General features: G+C 41.9%; 1 protein-coding gene and 1 long non-coding RNA gene across 4 annotated transcripts in view; one reads left to right on the top strand and one right to left on the bottom strand.

Moving 5' to 3' along the window:
• Positions 1-3,019: 3,019 nt before the first annotated feature.
• LOC115461349 lies at positions 3,020-18,064 on the bottom strand. 2 transcript variants are annotated; one of them, XR_003940695.1, is made up of 3 exons: positions 17,949-18,064; positions 4,390-4,497; positions 3,020-3,178 (listed from the first exon to the last, which is right to left on the bottom strand). It is a non-coding gene; the product is annotated as an uncharacterized LOC115461349 (long non-coding RNA). The 2 variants fall into 2 exon arrangements; XR_003940696.1 differs by having other exon boundaries at positions 4,390-4,490.
• Positions 18,065-18,341: 277 nt separating this feature from the next.
• Positions 18,342-21,755, top strand: part of FAM53A (family with sequence similarity 53 member A) — a 226,772-nt gene continuing 223,358 nt past the window's right edge. The window contains exons 1-2 of one of the 2 annotated variants that reach the window (XM_030191089.1): positions 18,342-18,452; positions 19,376-19,470. The gene's annotated coding sequence lies outside the window, so the exon portion shown is untranslated. The remainder of the gene's footprint in view (positions 18,453-19,375; positions 19,471-21,755) is intronic. The other variant, XM_030191087.1, reaches the window with a different exon arrangement.

The raw sequence follows: 21,755 nt of genomic DNA, 5'->3' as shown, positions 1-21,755 counted from the left end.
AATACTGAATTTATTTATATTTTCTAAAGCAAAAAATGTAAAAAATAAACTTTATAAAGTTTAAATGTTCATCACAAGTGTTCTCCAGGAAATCGCCGCCTGGATGTCCAACCGGCATCTGAAACTGAACAAGGCAAAGAATGAGCTCCTTGTCTTTCCACCCAAACCCTCCTCTCCTCTTCCCCCGCTCTCCGTCTCTGTTGACAACGCCCTCATCCTCCCCGTCTCTTCAGCCCGCAATCTCGGAGTCATTTTCTACTCCTCCTTCTCTGCCCATATCCAGCAGATAGCTAAGACCTGTCGCTTCTTCCTCTATAATATTAGCAAAATTCGCCCATTCCTCTCTGAACAGACCACCCGAACCCTTGTCCACTCACTCGTTACCTCTCGTCTTGACTATTGCAACATTCTCCTTGCTGGTCTCCCGCTTAGCCACCTATCCCCCCTTCAATCTGTCCAAAATTCCGCCGCACGTCTTATCTACCGCGTGAACCGATACTCTCATATCACCCCTCTCCTCAAGTCGCTTCACTGGCTCCCGATCTGCTACCGTATACAGTTCAAGCTTCTCTTATTGACCTTCAAATGCACTCAATCTGCAGCCCCCCATTACCTCTCTACCCTCCTATTCCCCTATGTTCCCACCCGTAACCTCCGCTCTCAGGGCAAATCACTCCTATCTGTACCCTTCTCCACCACCGCTAACTCCAGACTCCGCCCGTTCTGCCTCGCATCACCTTATGCCTGGAACAGACTTCCCGAGCCCATACGCCATGCGTCCTCCCTGCCCATTTTCAAGTCCTTACTCAAAGCCCATCTCTACTCCCTTGCTTTTGGCACCTAACCACCTTCCCCATTCATGATACCTACACTGACTACATAGTTTGTTACCTTTAGATTGTAAGCTCTCTTGAGCAGGGACTGTCCTTCCCCTTGTTAAACTTGTACAGCGCTGCATAACCCTAGTAGCGCTATAGAAATGCTAAGTAGTAGTAGTAGTATATGCCAAAAACAGACTATGAAAATATAGTTAGGGCCCCAACCATTCTTTTTCTAATTAGGTGGGTCATGTTACATATGTTACCTGTTAATCAGAACCATTTGGTTTGTAGCTCTGACATTCTACAGATACATATTAAGCCATTAACACAACAAACCTCCCAACAAACTTATTATATTTCTTTACATTGATTAGAAGAAAAATTATTTCAGATACGTGGAAGCATATTTTCAAAGCACTTGGACTTACAAAGTTACATAATAACCTACTTTGTAAGTCTAAGTGCTTTGAAAATGAGCCCCAAAGTATAATACCCTCATTAAATAGGTGTAAGAACTTCTTATATTTATTAGGTTACTCACAACAAATCAAAATTTCCAAAGGCATTCTTTATTGCCCTTAGTCTCCTGTCTCCACTCATTTTTTCCCCCTTCCCTCCATCTCTTTTTTGTTTTGTTACTTCAGCCGTTAGGACCAGGGGATCCCCTCCAGGCTTGCTGTTCCTACCCCCAGTTCTTCCTAGATTATGTCCATCTGCATTTTCAAACTTGCATGGGCATCCTTTCTGTTATATGGAGGAAAGTAAGTTCCCACCCATGAGCAGGTGAAAAACAAGGCATTCCTATAATACTTCATTTTACAGCACAGCTAAAAATGGTCATATATGCTTTCTGTTGAAATAAATATTGCACAATGAAATAAGCAATAGCTCGAGCAAAGACTAGTGTGATGAGCAAGGTACTGAATATGCATTTCTGTATCATTTGCACCTTACTGATGATGGTATGAGAATAAAGAGAAAAACAGTCTAACATACAGATTTGACTACCTAATACCTGATTAGGTATATTTGTATTTTGCTCACACCTTTTTCAGTGATAGCTTAAGGTGAGTTATATTCAGGTACACTAGGTAGTTCCCTGTCCCAGGAGGGCTCACAATGTAAGTTTGTACCTGAAGCAATGGAGGGTTAAGTGACTTGCCCAAGATCACAAGGAGCAGCAGTGGGATTTGAACTGGTCACCTCTGGATGTCAAGACTGCTGTTTTACTCACTAGGCCACTCCTTTGCAATATAATAAATAGGTATTAAGAAACTTATGGAAAGTCAGAAGGACAGGTCCAAGCATTGTGAGCTGGATCCCCCTGAAAATAAAGATAAGCAAATTATGTAATTGTTTTTTTTAATCAGTCTCTTCCTTTTTATTTATTTATTTACTAGTAAAAAAGGCCCGTTTCTGGCTGAAATGAAACGGGCGCTAGCAAGGTTTTGCGCGGAGTGTGTATGTTTGAGAGTGTCTGTGAGTGACTGTGTGAGAGTGAGAATGTGCAAGTGTGTGTGTGTGACAGAGAGTGGGTGTGAGTGTGTCTGTGAGAGTGCGTGTGTGTATGTGAGAATAAGTGTGTGCGAGTGCGTATGTGAGACAGTGAACGTCCTTCCCTGTCCCCCCTGTCAGGTGTCAGGACTGGGGGAACTGTGGACAGTCGTGAAGGCAGCCCCTACCAAAATAATGAAAGCAAGACCATTTGTATAATAATCACTGCATTCCAGAGAACAAAATGGAGCAAGTTCCCACATGCTATCTTTTGCTTTCTGTATTCAGTAGCTGACAGGCTTGCTAGACTTACCTAAGTGGCTGCAGGCGCAATACACTGAAAAGAAAGCAAGGAAACCTTTGAGACGTAGATACGGCCGTCCCCTTGGCCTCTGACGCTCCTCCCTTCTTCTATTTGACTTCCCTCTGATAGGTCCGTCATTCGGTGTGACACTCCTCCCTTTTCCTGTTTTAGTTCCCTTTGATAGGTCAGAGTGGTGCAGCTGTGACACTCCTCCCTTCTCTGATAGGGCGGGGCAGAGATGTAGTGTGCTTAAAAATGGTTACAGAGCTTCAAACATACGAACTGTTGAAGCCTCAGTGTGCGCTTTAGAACGTTGAGGGTGGTTTTTATGTGCAGATGGGGCGTGGCTGAGACTGAGGGTGAGTAGTCCGAATAGCCTAGCCTACCAGGAGGACAGGAGTTCAGGACAGATGGAGTGAGCTTCAGGTCTGAGGGGGGATTTTATTTATATAGATTTTTGAAATAATGTTACTTCAAAACAGTGAATATGCTCAGCAGAAAGTGGCTCTTGCTATCACAGCGGTGCCTCTGGGAAATCAAAGCTGACAAGGTTATTCTCCTGTGTTTAAAAAAGCAAAGGAAACCATTTTTATTATTAAGGTATCAATGGTTGAAAGTCTACTAAAACATATTTTAGCACAAGATAATACTCTGAAGATTTGCAATATAGGCTATAATGATGCAATAACTTGAGTTTTAAAGTTACAATCATTTGTATTGTTGCATCCAGTGTATTAAAGCTTTGGCAAAAAATGATGTCAATCACATAAGGGACAATTCTATAACTGGGTGTCTGGTAGAAGCTTATTCTATAAAAAAAACCTTAAGTGCCTACTTTACTTCACAGAATACTAGAGTACCAATGAAAATATCTGCCTATACGTTTAATGCAATTACTTATGCCAACCACAGTGCCGGTGTAAGTGTGCGTACATAAGTGCCAGAAATATTGAACAAAATCCAGAGTGTCCAGATGAGGTAATTTTTATTGCGTTTAGCACCCTCAGTCATTTTGAAAGATTGACATGTATGGGATAACTTAATGAGTTCATTTAATTTCTATGCTTGAATCTAGACCATGGCTTCTCAGTCCCATCCTCAGGACACACCTAGCCAGTCAGGTTTTCAGAATATTTTCACATTTGTACCCCGCCTTAATCCAATGCAGGTAACTATTAAAACATACATAAAATCCTATAACTAGACAGATCAATCGAGAAGGCGCGTGCTCTAGTATCAGCATAATGAAGAGACATAGGTGATGGTAAGCACAGTTGCTGGAATCTCTCAGAACGTAAACGATTAGGGCGATATAATTTCAGAATAGTACTAAAGTATGTAGGAATATTTGCAGAAATCTGTTGAGTTAGCACAATAACTTTAAACATAACACAGTACATAACAGGCAACCAATGCAAATGTTTTATAACAGGGGCGATATCCACAATGAATATGCATGAATATCCAATCTATGGAAAAACTCTCTCATGCATATTTGTTATAGGTATCATGAAAACCCGATTTGCTAAATGTATCCCGAGGACTGGGTTGAGAACCCTTGATCTACGACAATAGTAGGAACGTTCTTAATTCACTATACATAAAATATTAGCTACTAAAACATCTAAGGATACTAAAAAAAAAAATAAGAGGAATTTAATTAAGCATGAGTATGGCATGCAAAAAATGTGCACAGCTATATATTTGTAGTGTAAAAATCCATAGTATTAGTATAGATTAATAGAAATGCAACAACCTCTAATGTTTTACCTGTTTATTTCTCCATAGTACATTTTTCATTTAGTACTTCAATAGTAAGAACGATGACAGTGGAGGTCAAGCATGCAGATCAAAAATGATCATCCACAGCCCTTGCACCTAAACAAAAAAAAAAAAAAAAGATAAAAATCACAGCACATTAGTATAATCTGATGAAACACAAACCCTTTTCTTCTACAGTGGATTTATACTCATTATATATAATGTTCAGAATATCTTTCATTATAGTAAACACTACCATATTAAATGTCAGCAAGCAAGTGGAAAACCTCCAAATGATTAAGATTCTGATTTTTTATTCAGCATGTTTATAGTGTCTTAATACAAAATTACATACAATGAATCCCTCTCAAAGAGCTTCCTATTAGACTGTAATGTCTCTAATCAGCACATGACATAGGATTAGCTTCTATAAATAGCGCCTAAAAATGTAAGTGCTCAGCACGGTTCTACAAAGGATCTGCACTCTTTATAGAACAGCGCTAAGGGCCAGATTCTACATATGGTGCCAAAATAATCCGCATGGAAATACGCTTATTCTATAAGATATAGGTGCGATGTATAGGATACGCTTAGCCGATACCGAAGTGTCTAAGTCTACGTGTGTCCATTTATGCCAATAAAAACATGGTATAAATCCGTGCATGTAGATTTAGGTGCACTGACCCATATTCTGTAATTACGCAGGGAAACTTTGGAACACCCACGAAAAGCCAATACACCACAAACACGCTCCTTTTAAGCTGCGTACATTTATTTTTAACTTTGCAATTTAGGCACAGATCTTTATAGAATACTAGTGGAACCCAGCCTGTTTCCTCAACAATGAAACGGGCCTAGAAAGGCTCTCTTGTAAGCGATTTTTTTTGTCTCTCCCCTGCCCTCCCCTCCATGTCCATCGATTCTTCCCTTCCCATCCCCTCCCCTTCATGTCTAGCGATTCTCTCCTCTACTGTCCTCCCATCCCATCCATCAATTCTCCTCTGCCCTCCCCTCCCCTTCCTCCCTCCCCTCGATGTCCCGCGATTCTCTCCTCCCCTTGATTTGTACCTGAACGTTCTCTGGCTGGCTGGTGCTGGCTTCCGTTCCGTTCGTAACATCCCTCCTGACGTCAGCTCGCCTCCAGCGTTCCCTTCCCTCTCACTGTTCTCCCCTCTGACGTCATTACATTTTGACGTGAGGGCAGGGCAGTGAGGAGGAATGGAACGCTGGAGGCTGGCTATCATCAGATGTTACGAACCCAGGCAGCCAGACAGTGATGGAACATTGGAGGTGCAAATTATTATATAGGATGCTTAGTGATTTCCGCACATAAATTGCAATTTTTGCCAATTAGTGGTTGTTAAGTGCTGTTAAATATGCTGATCACCTTGTTACGCCAATTAAGTTACGCGCATATCTCTGCGTGGAATCTAGGCACCATATATAGAATCCGAGGGTAAGCGTATAAATGGTGCCTAACAAGGCGCCGATGGAATCTATTCTGTAACAATGCATGTAAATTCTGGGAAAGCCCTTGGCCACACCCTCACACGCTATAGGATTTATGAGTGGAGCAATACTGAATACGATCTGCACATAAATCCCAATTAACGTCAACAATTGGTTGTTAGCAGCTTTGGTCATCATATATAGAATCCACCAGATAACTTGCCATTTGTCTTGTCTTTCACTTATTTTCATTGACCAGATAGTACGACAGGTAGTACGACCAATCACAGAAACATAGAAACATGACGGCAGATAAAGGCCATATGACCAATCCAGTCTGCCCATCCTCTGTAACCCCCAATTCTACCTGTTCCTAAGCGATCCCACATGCTTATCCCATGCCCTTTTAAATTCTGGAACAGTCCTAGACTCCACCACCTCCACCGGGAGGCCATTCCACACCTCCACCACCCTTTCTGTGAAATAATACTTCCTTAGGTTACTCCTCAGCCTATTCCCTCTTAATTTTGTCATATGCCCCCTCATTCCAGAGCTCTCCTTCATTTGAAAAAGGCGCTCTTCCTGTACATAAATGCCCATGAGATAAATGTTTCTATCATGTCTCCTCTCTCCCAGCGTATACATGTTGAGGTTCATAAGCCTGTCCCTATAATTTTTGCATTCAAGACCGCTTACTAATTTCATAGCCGCCCTCTGGACTGACTCCATCCTGTTTATATCTTTCCGTAGGTGCGGTCTCCAGAACGGCACGCAGTACTCCAAATGAGGCCTCACCAGAGAGAGACTTATACAACGGCACTATCACCTCCTTTTTCCTGCTGGTCATGCCTCTCTTTTTGCACCCAAGCATCCTTCTGGCTTTGGCCGTCGCTTTTTCTACCTGTTTGAACGCTTTAAGGTCGTCAAGACACAATCACCCCCAAGTCCCGCTTTTCCTTTGCACAATGAAACACTACACCTCCTATACTATACCATTCCCTCGGATTTTTACGACCCAAGTGCATGACCCTGCATTTTTTGGGATTAAACCTTAGTTGCCAAATATCGGTCCATTTCTCGAGCTTCGCTAGGTCCTTCCTCATGTCATTCACACCCTGCAGGGTGTCCACCCTGTTGCAGAGTTTAGTATCATCCGTAAAGAGACAAATCTTACCAGACAGCCCTTCCGCAATATCGCTCACAAAGACGTTAAAAAGAGCCGGCCCTAGGACCAATCCCTGCGGTACTCCACTGACGACATCCTTTTCTTCAGAGCAAGCTCCATTTACCACCACCCTCTGTCTCCTACCATTCAACCAATTTTTTACCCAATAGGTTATTCTAGGTCCCACACCGAGGGCACTCAATTTATTTATCAGTCGCCTGTGTAGAACCGTGTCAAAGGCTTTGCTGAAATCCAAGTATACCACATCGAGTGCCCCTCCCACATCCAACTTTTGGTCACTCAGTCGAAGAAGACAGTCAGATTCGTCTGACACGACCTGCCACTAGTGAAGCCATGCTGCCTCGGGTCCCGCATTCCATGTAGTTCAAGAAATGTCACAATCCTCCTCTTTAGAAGCGTTTCCATTAGCTTACTCACTACCGAGGTCAGACTGACGGGTCTGTAATTCCCAACCTCCTCCTTACTTTCACTCTTGTGCAAAGGAACCGCATCCACCCTTCTCCAGTCCACCGGGACCACTCCAGTTTCTAAGGAAGCATTGAAGAGGTCCGTCAGCGGAGCCAACAGAACTTCTCCAAGTTCCTTAAGCACCCTCGGGTGTATCCCATCAGGCCCCATCGCTCTGTCCACTTTTAGTTTGGCAAGCTCCTCACAAACACAGTCCTCCGTAAATGGGTCTTGGTCTACCATACATCCATCCCCTTTAGCCTTTGTACTCTGCAGCCTTTCATTCGTCTTTCATTCTGCGGTCTTTCATTCGTGAACACAGAGCTAAAATAATCGTTAAGCAGGTCAGCTTTATCCTTATCCTCTTCCACATATTTCTCTTCCTCAGCTTTGAGCCTCACAATGCTATTATGGTACTTCCTCTTGTTACTTACATATCTGAAAAAGGTCTTGTCCCCCAATTTTACCGTTTTAGCTATCTTTTCCTTCATTTGCCGCTCTAAGGTAGGGACATAAGTACCACATAGCATATTAACTTTACATGCATATTTTCTCCATCTCTCAAATCCTTCTCATTTACACAGTAAAAAGCAAATAGCAGTACCTTCAAGAAAATAGAGCTTAATTTTAAATAAAAGACCAATAGTAAAATCTCAAAAAAGTAGCAGGACAAATCAGATATTAGAGAGTGGTTGATATTTAGAATGATTTTTGGGATTGGAAGTGGGCATCCGTCTCCTAAACTTCTCACAAGTTATTTCTTCAGATGGATTCATTTTATGCACGTTTCCCCCTTTAAGGCAGGGAGTTATGTTGGAGATGAGATAAGCATTAGTGGTAAACTTTAGGAAGAAATAGGGACACTTGCATTTTGCCAAATAAAGCTTGCTTAAGGAATTCATAATGTGAGTGAGGGCGGGCCCAGGCAGAGTGGAGCCACACTGCGGGTTCAGGGGAACTGGAAACAATACTAAGGGGTCCTATTAGTGTCACAAGCAAGAGAGAGAATAACAAAACTAGTCCTATGCAGCAAAGTCCTCCCGTGGTCCTGCTCCTGCAGGCCACAGCATGCATTATGGCATCTTGTCAGCAATATTCACCAGCCTTGCTCCAGCTGGGTCAAGAATACAGTTCAAAAGCCTACCTGGCTGTCACGATTGCAGTTCACAGACACAGATTGGAAGCATATGCAGTGGACCTTCACTGCTTTCTTAACCTAGCTGTACACTGAGCCTCTATCCTTCTTGGACCATGCCTTCCTGGCTCCATCCCTCCCATGTCACTTCTCCCATGGGTGGGACTATGAGTTTTAAGGTAGTTCTGACTCTGTGAGGGCGTGTCCTTACAGGGAAGTGGCTTCATCCTATAGACTCCCCCACAGGGTCCTTTTTACTAAGCTGCAGCGAGTGCTAGCACATGCTTACCACAGCTTTAAAGGGTTTACTGTAGAACACACTCAGGCATCCCGCTGCAAGTTCTGTATCTGTACCCTTCTCCTCCACTGCCAACTCCAGACTCCATTCCTTTTATCTTGCTGCACCATACGCCTGGAATAGATTTCCTGAGCCGGTACATCAAGCTCCATCTCTGGCTGTCTTCAAATCTAGGCTAAAAGCCCACCATTTTGAGGGTGCTTTTAACTCCTACTCCTATTCATTTGTTCAGTACCCATGTCTGTTTTATTATTTCCACCTTAAGTAATTCCCTTATCCTTTCTTTGTTTGTCTATCCTGATTAGTTTGTAAGCTCAGTTCAGCAGGGACTGTCTCTTCATGTTCAAGTGTACAGCGATAAGTATGTCTAGTACTGCTATAGAAATGATAAATAGTTGGCATGTGCTGATTTTTTTTTTTGGTTGAGGGGGCTTATCTGTCCTAATCCGTTAGTGCAGCATTACCTGGTGAGCCCTCACTGCCTACAAAATGGGTGGCACTAAGTGCTCATGTGGAAATTCTTTATAATGGCCATGCACTAATAGCCATTAATTGAAAAATCAGTTGGCTATTTTACTGATGCAGAAGGCGACCACTTGCTACTGCAGCTTAGTAAAAGGACCCCAAAAGAGAACTATGTACAAACAACATATTAAAATATGCTTGGAATTTATTGGTAACCAAGCCAGCAGCACCAATACAACTGCAATTCTTTCTGTATATTTCTGCCACATTTTCTTGGTCTCTGCTTGCATTTGTTGGTACTTCAAGATCTTATCTCTCACAGCACAGAAAATTATTTGGTGGCAACAGTTCTATTAGCAATACTGTTTCTGAGCCCTTCTCCTTTATTACAAACTTCAGTGGGAATGGGAATATTCCAGGTGACCACAGGTTCTTTATTTTATCAGTCATTATCCCAGTGTCTTTTGGTAAAGATATGTTATAGTGTTTACACAGTTTCCATAGATTAGCCATGTTAAGCAACTTATAGTGTTTTGGTTCTGACTCCATGATGCGGCCAAATAAAATTCTGCGACTTCCAAAAGGTGCAGAATAATCATGCACCTATGGACAGCCCACCAAGGTTGCAACCTGAAGCATAGGTTTTGTGACCCCATTTAGGATACTGACCCAGAATTTGGGAAGCTCTGCCGTATATAGATCTTCTAATATCAGCATGTCACAATTTAGCAACAAGATGTGTAACCAACAATAAAGAATGACAACATGGATGCAGCAGCTCATAGGTTTGCTTCCTTTGTTTTGAGTGTACAGCGATGATGGCTGTGTGAGGAAGGGGGAAGATACTACCCTTGCTTATTTTTATTTTTTTAAAACAGTTCCCTCCCACATAATACTCCAGACCTCCCCTTCAGCCCTGGGTGCCCTCCCAGCACATACCTCAAGCCACCTTGGTGGTCTAGTGGCTTCTTCGGGGCATGAAAGATCCTCAGTCTTTCCTGTCTGCTGCCACTGACCCTCTTCCTGCCACACCGCTTCTTTAAAATGGCTGCCGAGACTTTCAGCGGTGGCCTCATAAGACTTCCGTGGAAGTCTTGCGAGGTGGCCGCCGCTCGAAGTCTCGGCAGCCATTTTTAAAAAGTGGTGCCAGGAAGAGAATCAGAAGTAGCGGGGGCAGGAAAAAGTGGGGATATTTCCTGCCCCAAAGAATCCACTAGACCACCAGTGCAGCTTGAGGTATGTGCTAGGAGGGCACCTTGCAGCTTGGGGGAGGCAAAGCTTGGATCGCAATGCATTTCTGCTGGGACCCCACAAGACCTGGGTCCATCCCCACGGGTATCCCGCATCCCCGCTCCCGTGCAGCTCTCTAATCCAAACCCCTCTCTGCTACTCCCAGACCTCCACCTCTTCTCTCTTTCTCCTCCTCTGTCATTCCCCAAAAGGCCACAATCCTCTGCTTGCTCTCTCCATCCTCCAGGTCAGAACCTCTCTCTCTCCAAGTCTGAATCTTATCTGCCTCCTTCCTGCTGGTCTGGGCTGAGGACGTATATCTGTCTTCAGCTCATGCAGACAATATTAATGCTGTCTGCCTCCTCAAGGCCATATGCCCTGACACTGACTCCTGTCTCTAGTTGTGCACCTAACACTGAAATCCCCATCTGTTTCCCAGCATCTGAGCCAACACTTATCCTGACTACACTCCTGCCTACCTCTGACTGCTGCTAATGTTGTCCATTTCCTTCTGATCTCATAGCCCGACAGTGGAGCAGACACCGCCTCTTTACTTATACTGCTGATAAGTTGAAGAGATTTAGATATCTTTGACTGACCCCATTTACTTGTCAGATTTTGCACAAATGGTTAAAATTGCACATTGTTTTTCCTTTTGATCACAAATTATTGTCTGTAGTCCACTGTTCTGTGCTGCAATCATCTATTTCATCTCAAGATTGAAGTTCACCTTTCCTTACTTATAACCGTCAGGGTTTGATCTACTGCTGGTATGAGCATTCTGTAGATTTAGTGCTAGACAAAATTGAGTCATGACAGGGAATCTTGCTGAAATATATCTCATTGCTGGGAATGAAAAAATGCCTCTTAGCTGTACTATCCCACACAGCTTAATGACCTTGGAAAGATTTCTGGTAGTAAAGCCAGTACTGCACTTTGGAGACTGACTTTTCCCTTACTATGAGAGAATGCTTACAGTACTCTTGGGACAATCATTAAATTAACTATACTTCAACAGCTATGGGTGACAACACAGCACTTAACCAGCTTTCTCTTGCATCATTTGTGCTGTGCACTATCCAAGTCATGCTACAATCTTGTGTGCACAATTTTATGCTTAGTGCGCAGAATTGTGCTCACAGGTTATAGAATACCTTTAACCAATTTATGATAATTGGCACTGACAAATCAGCTGCTAACTGGAGTTAACTGGCAGTTATGCACGTAACTGCACTTAGTTGGTATTCTATAACACACTACAGGCTAAGAACTGCAAGGATGGTGTGGACATGGGAGGAGCACAGGCAGCTCAGGGGCATGCTCAACACTAAACACATTAAGGTTATAAAGTGTGCAACTAACATTTAGGCACAGACATGTATACCAGCCATTGACAATGTGTAAGCAGTCACGCCTAAATGTTGGTAAATGCCGAATTATGCTAGAATTCTATAATTTATTTGTTACATTTGTATCCCACATTTCCCCACTTATTTGGAATGTTCTGTAATGTCTTTTGCTTTCACACTATCATGCACCTAATGGCTATGGCTTTAACACTATCATGTATTTCACTTTCATGTAACCAAAACTTCTGCTACAACAAATGTATACTCTTTTCTATTTCCAATATTATGTATTTCACCATCAAGTACCCAAAACTTGCTGTAAAACCAAATGTACATTCTTTTCTATTTCCAGTATCCACGATGAATTGTAAGCCACATTGCAAAAAGATGGGATAATGTGGGATACAAATGTAATAATAATAATAAGTCTTACATAGTACCGTAAAGGCGGTTGCCAATTCCGGTATGAACAAATACAAAGTGATGTTGTGGAGAAGTGAAGTTCGTGTATAACAGACCCATTAGGGAATCATAAAATTGCCAATTTAGAATTTGCACGCAGCATCCAACTTTAGGCAACTGGTACCGAATTCCCCCTATGAAGGTAATTCTGTAACAAGGTGCCCACTACAGGTGCTGATTATGGTACCATGCCTACTTTTCTTTATAGAACACTGGCACAAATGGCTGAAACATGCATATAGTAAGCTGCGATCACTGACACCTGCCCTATAGCTGGTATAAATGTTCGTGCCTAGATGCTAACATATACACGCGTATATGACAACATTCTATAATTTACATGTGTACCTGTGTGCTCTGCCCAAACTCTGCCCACCAGCAAAACAGATGCCATCAAATCTGGCAAGTACTTTTCCTTTAGTTGGCAGCTTATAACACAACTATTTCTTACAGAACATTTACATGCCTTTTAGCTACCTAAAACTAGGCAGCTCCCTTCACACTGAAAATAGGTATGGAGAAATTTGGTCTTACCATTAGTCCTTCCCACCATTCCAGAACCTGTCAGATAGTTGAGTCCATCAACCAGCAGGAGAAGATAGAGAACTGAAAACTGAGCTGAGACATCTCTCTCTTAGCGTTCAGTCCAGCTCCTTAGTATTTACATGGACAAGAAGGAGAAACTCAGAATAAACACAACAACCTTAAACAACTTAATAATCTAACACTAACCAGATGAGCAAACATGTGTGGACCACTCATCTCTGGACAGTCTGCAGAGAACAAGAGATAAGCAGGAAGCACCAAGCATGTTGACAGCCATTATTTAACCCATTACTTAACACCAGCTAAACATCTCAGAAATCTCAGACAGGTCTCTGGAATAGTGGGAAGGACTAATGGAAAGAAAATTATCAGGTAAGACCTAATTTCTCTTTCCATTATGTAGCTTCTCATTATTTCTAGAACCTATGGGATGTTCAAAGCAATCCCTAGAGAGTGGGTGGGATCCTGGTGCCAACCTGAGAACCGAAGCCCCAAAACTGGTTTCCAAGCGAGCCGCAAAGTCCACCCTGTACTGCTTGGCAAAGGTATGCAGTGATGATCAGGACGCCACCTTACAAATATCTGGAGACAGTAAGGTAGTCAGGATTCCCCCCCTCCCGCACCAAGTAGAAGTTGCAGCCCTCCAAGCAATTCGGAGTCAAACTTCAGTCACACTTACCAATGCCTGTTGCTTCCCCCAAGCTCAGTGTCTCCACAAATCTTACCACAGATGAGAAAGGCTCAGGACCGATATTCTGTCCCACACTCTCCACTTTCCTTTTCTTTTTTTAGGTTGTTGTGCTGGAAAAGGAGAGCTCCACAGGAAACAGGGGAAAAGTGAAGGGTGGGAAGAAGTAAGTTTGTGGATCTGAAGACCTCCAGATATGACTCTGCACACTGAAGCCATCCGCAAAGCTCAACTGGGGACCAATGGGACCAGGAACCAGAGGCTGAAAACTGTATCCATCCACCTGCAAGAGATGGCAAATTCTGAGGAGCTAGACTGGATGCCAAGAGAGAGATGTTTCAGCTCAGTTTTCAGTTCTCTATTTCCACCTGCTGGTTGATGAGACACAATTATTCCACAGGTTCTGGAAGAGTGGGAAGCTATGTAACAGACACTATGATATATAACAAGTGAGTCAGTTAGGCTTAGGTAAGAGCTAGTTCCATCTTCAAAATTCCCCAAAGTGTATCAGCATAGCACAATCAAATGGCATTAAATTAAAAGTACACGACTACAATTGATTTGTTCTGAACTATTGCAACATATTGTTTACACATAAAAGCCCTGTATTCCCCTTTTCTGTAAGGCCAAACTATCTTCATAATCTAGACTGTGCTTTGCTATTTTTCATAAGGAATTTGATGTACTGTATCAGTCCAGGGTTTATTATGTACCTTTCAAGACAATTTATCATCCAAGTGCGTAGGATACTATCAATAGCTTTTCACATAATGAGTGATGATATTTCCCATATGTTCAAATTCATTCTGGCCCAATATTCAAGAAAAACAGAGCTCCTAAATTTGTGACATATTTTCAGCCAAAAATTCATCTTTAAGTTAGGAACTTCGAAAAGTTATGCTTATAAATTTAGGCCTGCCATTCATTTGCCCAGATTTAGCAGCCTAATTTATGAGACTAGTGCTGAAAATCACTGTTAAGGGGTAGATATCTGGCGATGCAGATAAATTATTTTGCTATATTGTAATTCAAAGGGTGTGAATTATCAAACGCACCAGCGCAAAATCTATTAATGGAAATCCACAAAGTGAAAAGTACTTCAAATGAATAATCAAAAGATTATCAAAAAAGGAAGGAAAAAGCCTCAAAGAGCTCGAATCTAGACACCGAGCTATGTGGGATCAAAAAAGATCTCTCACTCATCATCAGCTGAAAAAACCTTCCACTTTTTAATGTGAAAACGTAATTAAATTCCACAGTTCATAATCTAGCTCAGTGACACTTATCTTTGAGCAGCTAGATACAATGCTGGCTGCAGGAACCAAGCCCAACCGCTGCTTCATAGACGGTGCATACTGCTCTCGGGCCAACGGTGGCCAGTGTTTTGCTTTGCTGCCTCAGGGTCCCGAATGGCAAAAATTATACGGCTTAGTCTCAATGAATATACAGCGCAAATCCCTAGATCAACTCTTTTTTCAGCCGATGATGAAAGAGGGAGAGATCTTTTTTGATCTCACATAGCTCGGTTAATCAGTCTAGATTTGAGCTCTTTGAGGCTTTTTCCTTCCTTTTTTGATAATTTGATTATTCATTTGAGGTATTTTTCACTTTGTGGATTTCCATTCATACATTTTTTTTAACCATCATTAGCTCTGGATATTCAATTCTAGGCCATGTCTGGGTGCCAGCATTTGAATATCTGGGTTTATGAGGCCAGCTATCTCTTAGCAGTTAAGTGTGATATTCAGCACCTAAATGCCTGAGCGACACTGCCTAAAGATAGGCCTGACTTTTTTGTGGTCCAGTCCAGTTTGGCTGCTTCACTTATGCAGTTTGGCAGTTAAGGCTAAAACCTAAGTGCTGACTGCACCCCTGGACTGTCCACAAAACAGCTGGCTTTCAGTTTAGCAGTCTGTGGTGATATTCAGAGGCACTTAACAGTCAAGTCTCCTGGCTGCTTAAATCACTGAATATTAATCCCCAAACTCCTGTTTTTTTCCTCCCCATCCTGAACCTGCCTCAGTTGCGCTCCACTTTTTGTGCTCCTATATTTAGGAGTTCAGTGAAAATTTTGAATATAAATTTAGGCACTCAGCCCTAGTAAATATTGAAACAGGCCAATTTAGGAGCACAGTTCTCAGCACAAACCCTTTGAATATTGGGCCCTCTGTGTTTTCATTTATTTCATATGTTTCTGAAAATGCCTCTTACTCTGCCACTACCACCTTTATGTGTATGAGTAATCTATGAACTATTGTGCTGATAGTCATCTGAATCCTACAGATGCATAAAATGATGATACAGCACAAGCACTTCAAAAATTGTTTGACTGAATAAGTTAACTTGAACATTTGGAATAGAGGATGACGGCATAAGTATATATTTCAGGATGCCAGAATCCTAGCTTAAGCTGACTGGTATAAATATGTTTTTCTATTAAATCTTCAGGACAGACTTATCTTTTTCTTAATGGCAGTGACATACATCGAAAGCATGTTTTGTCCATGGTGCTGTAAATGCACTGTCTTCAGGTATTTCCTGTGTGAGGTACTGGATATCAACCCCTACAATGTGTCTAAGGTTAAACTAATGGACTAACACAGCTTCCCCTACAGATTTTTCAAACACCTATATGCAACTCTCAATCCCCCCACCAGAGGTCGCATCAGCTTTGCCACATCTGAAATAAAAGTATTTTATTTGACAAAAAAATCATCAAACTGCTAAAATGAAAACTTTTGCATTAAAAAAACCCCAACAAACAGAATGCTCTCTCTGCTTTCACCAAGAGCTGAAAACAGTGAGAGTTCTCACTGCTTCCGTCAATGACACCTCTATGGCTGATCAGAATGAGGCCTGCTACTTCTCTTATCACTGCTAGGTCATCTCTAATGTCTGCGCAGCCATGTTAACTTCGGGCCCTTCCAAAAATTTAGTCCTGGCTAAGACTACACAGTTCTACACAGTTAGTGGCATTCCCTCATGGGCAATAGCAGCAAATAAAAAAAATTGCAATTTTTATTTCCCCATACTCAATATTTCAGCCATTCATATTTGCACAGGCTACACTTGAACTATATAAGGACACAAATAATTTATCCAGGAGCACCTATTAAATTCACTCTATAAAGAGAGTGCATAGTCATCCAGTTACAAGCAGTAACCAAATCTGCAACTGATTTGCCCTTCGAGGTCCTGCATGCTTTTCATGTGCTGCTTCCAGCGCCTTCCTTTCAGGTTTGCAAACTATTTGTGGATAATTCAAATGCTCCCTCTTACTAGTTTTTAAGTCCTCGGGCATGACCTGCACAAGATCTACCATACAGTAGATGGATTACTCTCAGTGGCTACTAACATGCATGCATTCCAAGGGCTTTCAGTGCTGCTGTGGATTGCAGTACATGGGGGATGGGATTTGGAGAAAGGAGGAGGAGAAACATTGCAGGGATGGGGAGCAAATCTCAAGACCTGACCTCTGTACAAGGCTGACCAAACCATTAGGCAAAATTAGGTGATCACCTAGGCCACCAATTTCTGGGCCACAGCAAACAGCTGCTGCAGTAGATCTTGACATACATACAACGGGTAAGAACCATCAATGCATACTTCTTACAGCAGAAAGGGTGATTAAATTTTCAAATACCCATTTATCTGGGTAAATGACTTTTGGAAATTGCTCTCTCTCTCTCACACACACACTGAGTTTAATATTTAAAAGCATGATGTTTTTGGGGGGGGGGGGGGGGTGCAGATAACAGACGAAGGTTAATTGCGTGGGGGAATGGGGGCATAAGCCTGGTTCATTTAGAACACCCAATACCCTTATAGCGGCTATGCCTTTTAATTATTACTGCTGGGTATGTGATCATAGAAGAAAAAATATAGCAACTATTTTTTTAAATGCTCAAAGTTTTTTTTTTTTTTTTTTTGGTGGGGGGGGTGGGGGGGGAATTATTTCAACTAACACTGCTGTAAAGCAATCTCTAAGAGGGCCTGGGAAGAGGTCACACTCTCTGTGCGTGGGGAGGCGGAGCAAAAGGTGTAGGCAGACAGCTCCTTTACAGGCGCTCCTCCGCTCTCTCATATATTTTCACGCACTTAACTAGAGACAGCCCCTCTCTCCCGCGCGTATTTAAAAAAGATTCATTTGCATGACCTACACTGACCGTCTCCTAAACAGCACACCAGACTCGCAAAGACGATCATACCACTTGTCGAGCCTCAGAGGCCTTAAGGGCCACCAGGAAAACCCTCACTAACCTACCAGACCCCTCAGTAACACCGTTACCCCCTTTTTACAGCCACCCCCTCACCTTTAAAGATCGGCACCCTTTGCTCCTAAACTCCAGAGTAGCGAAGGAGCACCTTGCTAGTTTGCCGTGCACACAGTCTCCAAAGCAGTCACGACTACACCATCAAAGAGGAGAAAGGTGAGGGTACAGTTTAGCGAATGAACAATTCCTAATCACGTTTCCATCTGGACCCGTCTTCTCCTCCCTTGACCCCCCACATCTGTTTCAGAGAACAACCCACCATACAACTCCCCCTAAACAAACCTAATCCTCTTGGGGACCTTTTTAGCTCCGGCCGGGGCTACGCCAGCCAGGAGCATGCGCAATAGTGGTCACCGCTAAATCGGAAGCAGAGGTTGGTTTACACAGACTATGACGTTTCCGCGTTGACGCGCTTGCGCGGAAGAGGGCTGTGTGTAGTAGACTCGACCCACATTCGCCTTCTGCGGTAGTCGTGGGAGCTGCATGCAGAAGCGAAGAGGGAGGAAGGAAGGAGGGGAGCTGTGGCTCATTGTCAGCAGCGAGGTAAAAAAAAAAAAAAAGAGAAAAAAAAGGCAAAAGAAAAAAAAAAGAGACTAATTTCCTAGGGAAACAGCTCAGTTGGCGGTGCTGCTGTGTTTACACGCTGACCTGGCAGTTTCAGTCTGGCAAGATTGGCTCCAGAGTGCAGGTATCCGTGCTGTGCCACATCTGCTTAGCAGCCTTTTTGGGGACAGCGCAACGGAGAACGGCAGAAAAGTTGGTCGGATCCAGGGCCTGGGTGGTTCGCCCCCCACCCTCTGATGCCTGCCTCCCTCTCGTGTCAACCGTTTGTTTTTCCTTGCCTGGAAGGTGGTCGATTCCCCCCCCCCCCCCCACGTTTTCCTTTGTGTTGTAGTATGTGAATGCAGCAGTGTTGTGTTTCATAAATGAGAGCAGTGTTTTGGCATTCATTCCCCTTTAAGGCATGTGGCTTTATCATGCACAGTTAGATGGCTACTGATATACACGGCTCCTACATGGGCAGCTTGTGTTCTCTGGCAGCCTCTGAATCATTTGCCAGTTTGTCTTTCTTAATATATTAGCTACGGTGAGGGTGAAAAGTTCCCCCCACCCCCGGTATGGAGTTGTCAGTGGGTCTCCCCGACCGTGGTGTGACATAATGCTACTTCCCACACTTATGTTTTGTATTTAAAAAAAATGGAATACTGTACAACGGTGCTACAAAGCTGGCTGATAGCAGAGATGAGTCAGAGCAGGTAAAAGGTCCTGATTATAATGGGCACACTGAGTGGTAGGTCTGGGGATGAGTTGAACCAGCTGGTCGAATCTATTTTCTGGTTCACTGTACTTACATTAAAATTAGCTGCTGCAGACATTACTGATGTGCCTTGAATATATATAAAGCTGACTCGTCTGTAGCTGTTTTGATAGGGGAAAACAATCCTTTGTGATATTTTTTTTTCTAGAAGCACAAACAAATATCTGAAGGTGCTACACCAGGAAGCATGTGCACGGTGAATTATGGCTGTGTGGTGTCAGGAGGATGCAAAGTCTTGAAACGGTGAATTAAATTTCCTTGTGAAATTTGTGTGGGGGAGGGAGGAGCATAAGGAAGGTCACAAAATCTGGAGCTGTTCATGCAGCAGGTAGCATTATCAGGCCAAATCACAGGCCTTTAAGATCTTTCATTAACTCAATCACATTTGAATGTTTTTTTCTCTATTTTTTTTCTATGAAGAAAAAACAATCACCCAGGCGATCAGAAATGTTTTCATTGAGCAGCGATTCGCTCCTAGTTTACATTTGTTGAATGTCTTTAATAAACTAAAATTATCGATGACCTATATCAGCATGTTTGAAACTTATATGAGTTCTTCCATCAGATCTAAGAGCCCAGTATCAAACTATGTAGGCTGGTGTTGTAGTTCAGGTATTGCAGTTTTTTTTGTTTTTGTTTTTTTACCAGTAACATAAATTTATTCAGCAGTAAATGATCATTATATGAGAAAGCTATATGGTCAGTTATCAGTATGTTAGATGATGAATGTACAACATGTTTGGCCTAGTAAGAAGAAGATTCATGGTCTATAAAGGGTTCTATTTCCTTGAATACAGCTACTATCACTCTGTAAATACTTCAATTGTGTGCATTATTTTTAAAAGGTGGATTGCAACATAAGCTTGTTATAAGCTGGTTCTGGTTATAGGACTGCTTTATAATACTCTGACACCTGAGGTTGAGCATGTGGTCTTGATCTTAGGACACTTTTTTATGATGGCGTGGCTTGACCATGCTTATCCAGGTTAATAGTTTGATCTTTGCTTTAGTGTGAACTGAGGTAGTTCTTCTGATTTCTGTAACTGAATAAAGTGCATGTTTATGAGTAATAGAAAGTAATGTGTCCAGCAATAGTTGTAATTATCAAAAACTAATTTGCTTCTATAGCAGTTTTGTGGAAATGTTACAACACACACACACACACACACACACACAAAATTGTGCTCTTCTTTACTGGTCTTACAATGGCAGTTTTAGTGCTGGATGTATCATGTTAAGATGCATGCATAGTTTTCACTTTCTTGTGTTTTCAAGAATGGTTGTGGCAAAGATTATCTGTAGCATGAGTATCATAAGATTTAAAAGCTTATTTTGCTTTACTTTAGTACAAGTGGATATAAGAAGCCTTGGCTGATTTTGATATAAAAGAAGATTGCTTAGTTTTTTTTTATTATGCTAGGGGTTTTATGCTTTATTAACTTGATATACCGCTCTTCATGGCAAACATAACAAAGCAGTTTACAATTCAATATGATAAATGAAGGGGAAAAGAACACCATTTATCTGTGTGCTTTTTAGTTTTTCTACAGGGTTGGCCAAACATAAGGGTTATATAAAATGGAGGATAATAGAATAGGTGGAAAAACCTTTTGAACTTCAGTTTTTACACAGAAATTGCGTGAAATCAGTTTGCATGTATTTTACAAAGTTGTGCCATTTACAGTAGCTACTCTTTAACTTAGAAACATTGATTTCTTCATTTGAAAATGGTCATGCATTGGTTTATTTTTATGCATGCATTTATTTTTGCTTTTCATGTTGAGAACTGTGTGTGGACTCTGCTGATGAACAGAAAGCTTATAATTGCATACACAACATGCCTTTCATCATTTTACATTCATGTGAATGGAGCAGGCCATTCTTTAAAGGAAAAAAAATGATACCCGTGAGTATGGGAGGACAGCTTTCTTTTTCCATAGGAATTCCCCCTGTAGTCTGGCAGCCATTGTTTTTCCCAAACACATTCCTTTGTGTTAACACAGATGATGGCAGTTCACTCCTCTCCTGTGGTTTGATAGATTATTCCCTTTAGAAACACGTGTATGTAAAACTTTCTTACCCTGATCTTTGTTCTGCCATAAATTTTATGATGCCTTTAGGAAAGGATTTTTATTCTGAAGAATCTGACCATTTGTGATGTTTGGTTCTGACCAGATGATGGACTAAGCTTTCATAGATAGTGATAATGACAGCAGATATTTTAGGGATCCATTTTTCCCTAATGTTTCAGATTTTAATTTTTTTTTTAATTGAAAGAAGTCTTTATTAAGAATTAGGTGAGAGAACAACTTACAAACATAAGAAGCAGCAATCTCTTTACAAGTAACCATTGAAGTAGGATTAAAATCCTTTAAAGCCAGTATGGCGCATAAGAATGCTCTCCCCCAAAGTAGGTAATATTACCCAATAAAAAATAAAAGTTTTGAGAAAGCCCATACTACTAACAGAATAATTGATATTTTTAAATTGTTTAAAATTCTTAAAAAAAAAGAATTCTGATGGTTTGT

This window comes from Microcaecilia unicolor, chromosome 2 (genome assembly GCF_901765095.1).
Source record: "Microcaecilia unicolor chromosome 2, aMicUni1.1, whole genome shotgun sequence".
In the NCBI taxonomy this organism is placed as follows: Eukaryota; Metazoa; Chordata; class Amphibia; order Gymnophiona; family Siphonopidae; genus Microcaecilia; species Microcaecilia unicolor.
Note: the sequence above shows the minus strand (reverse complement) of the source record. Positions and strands in the feature narration are given on the sequence as shown.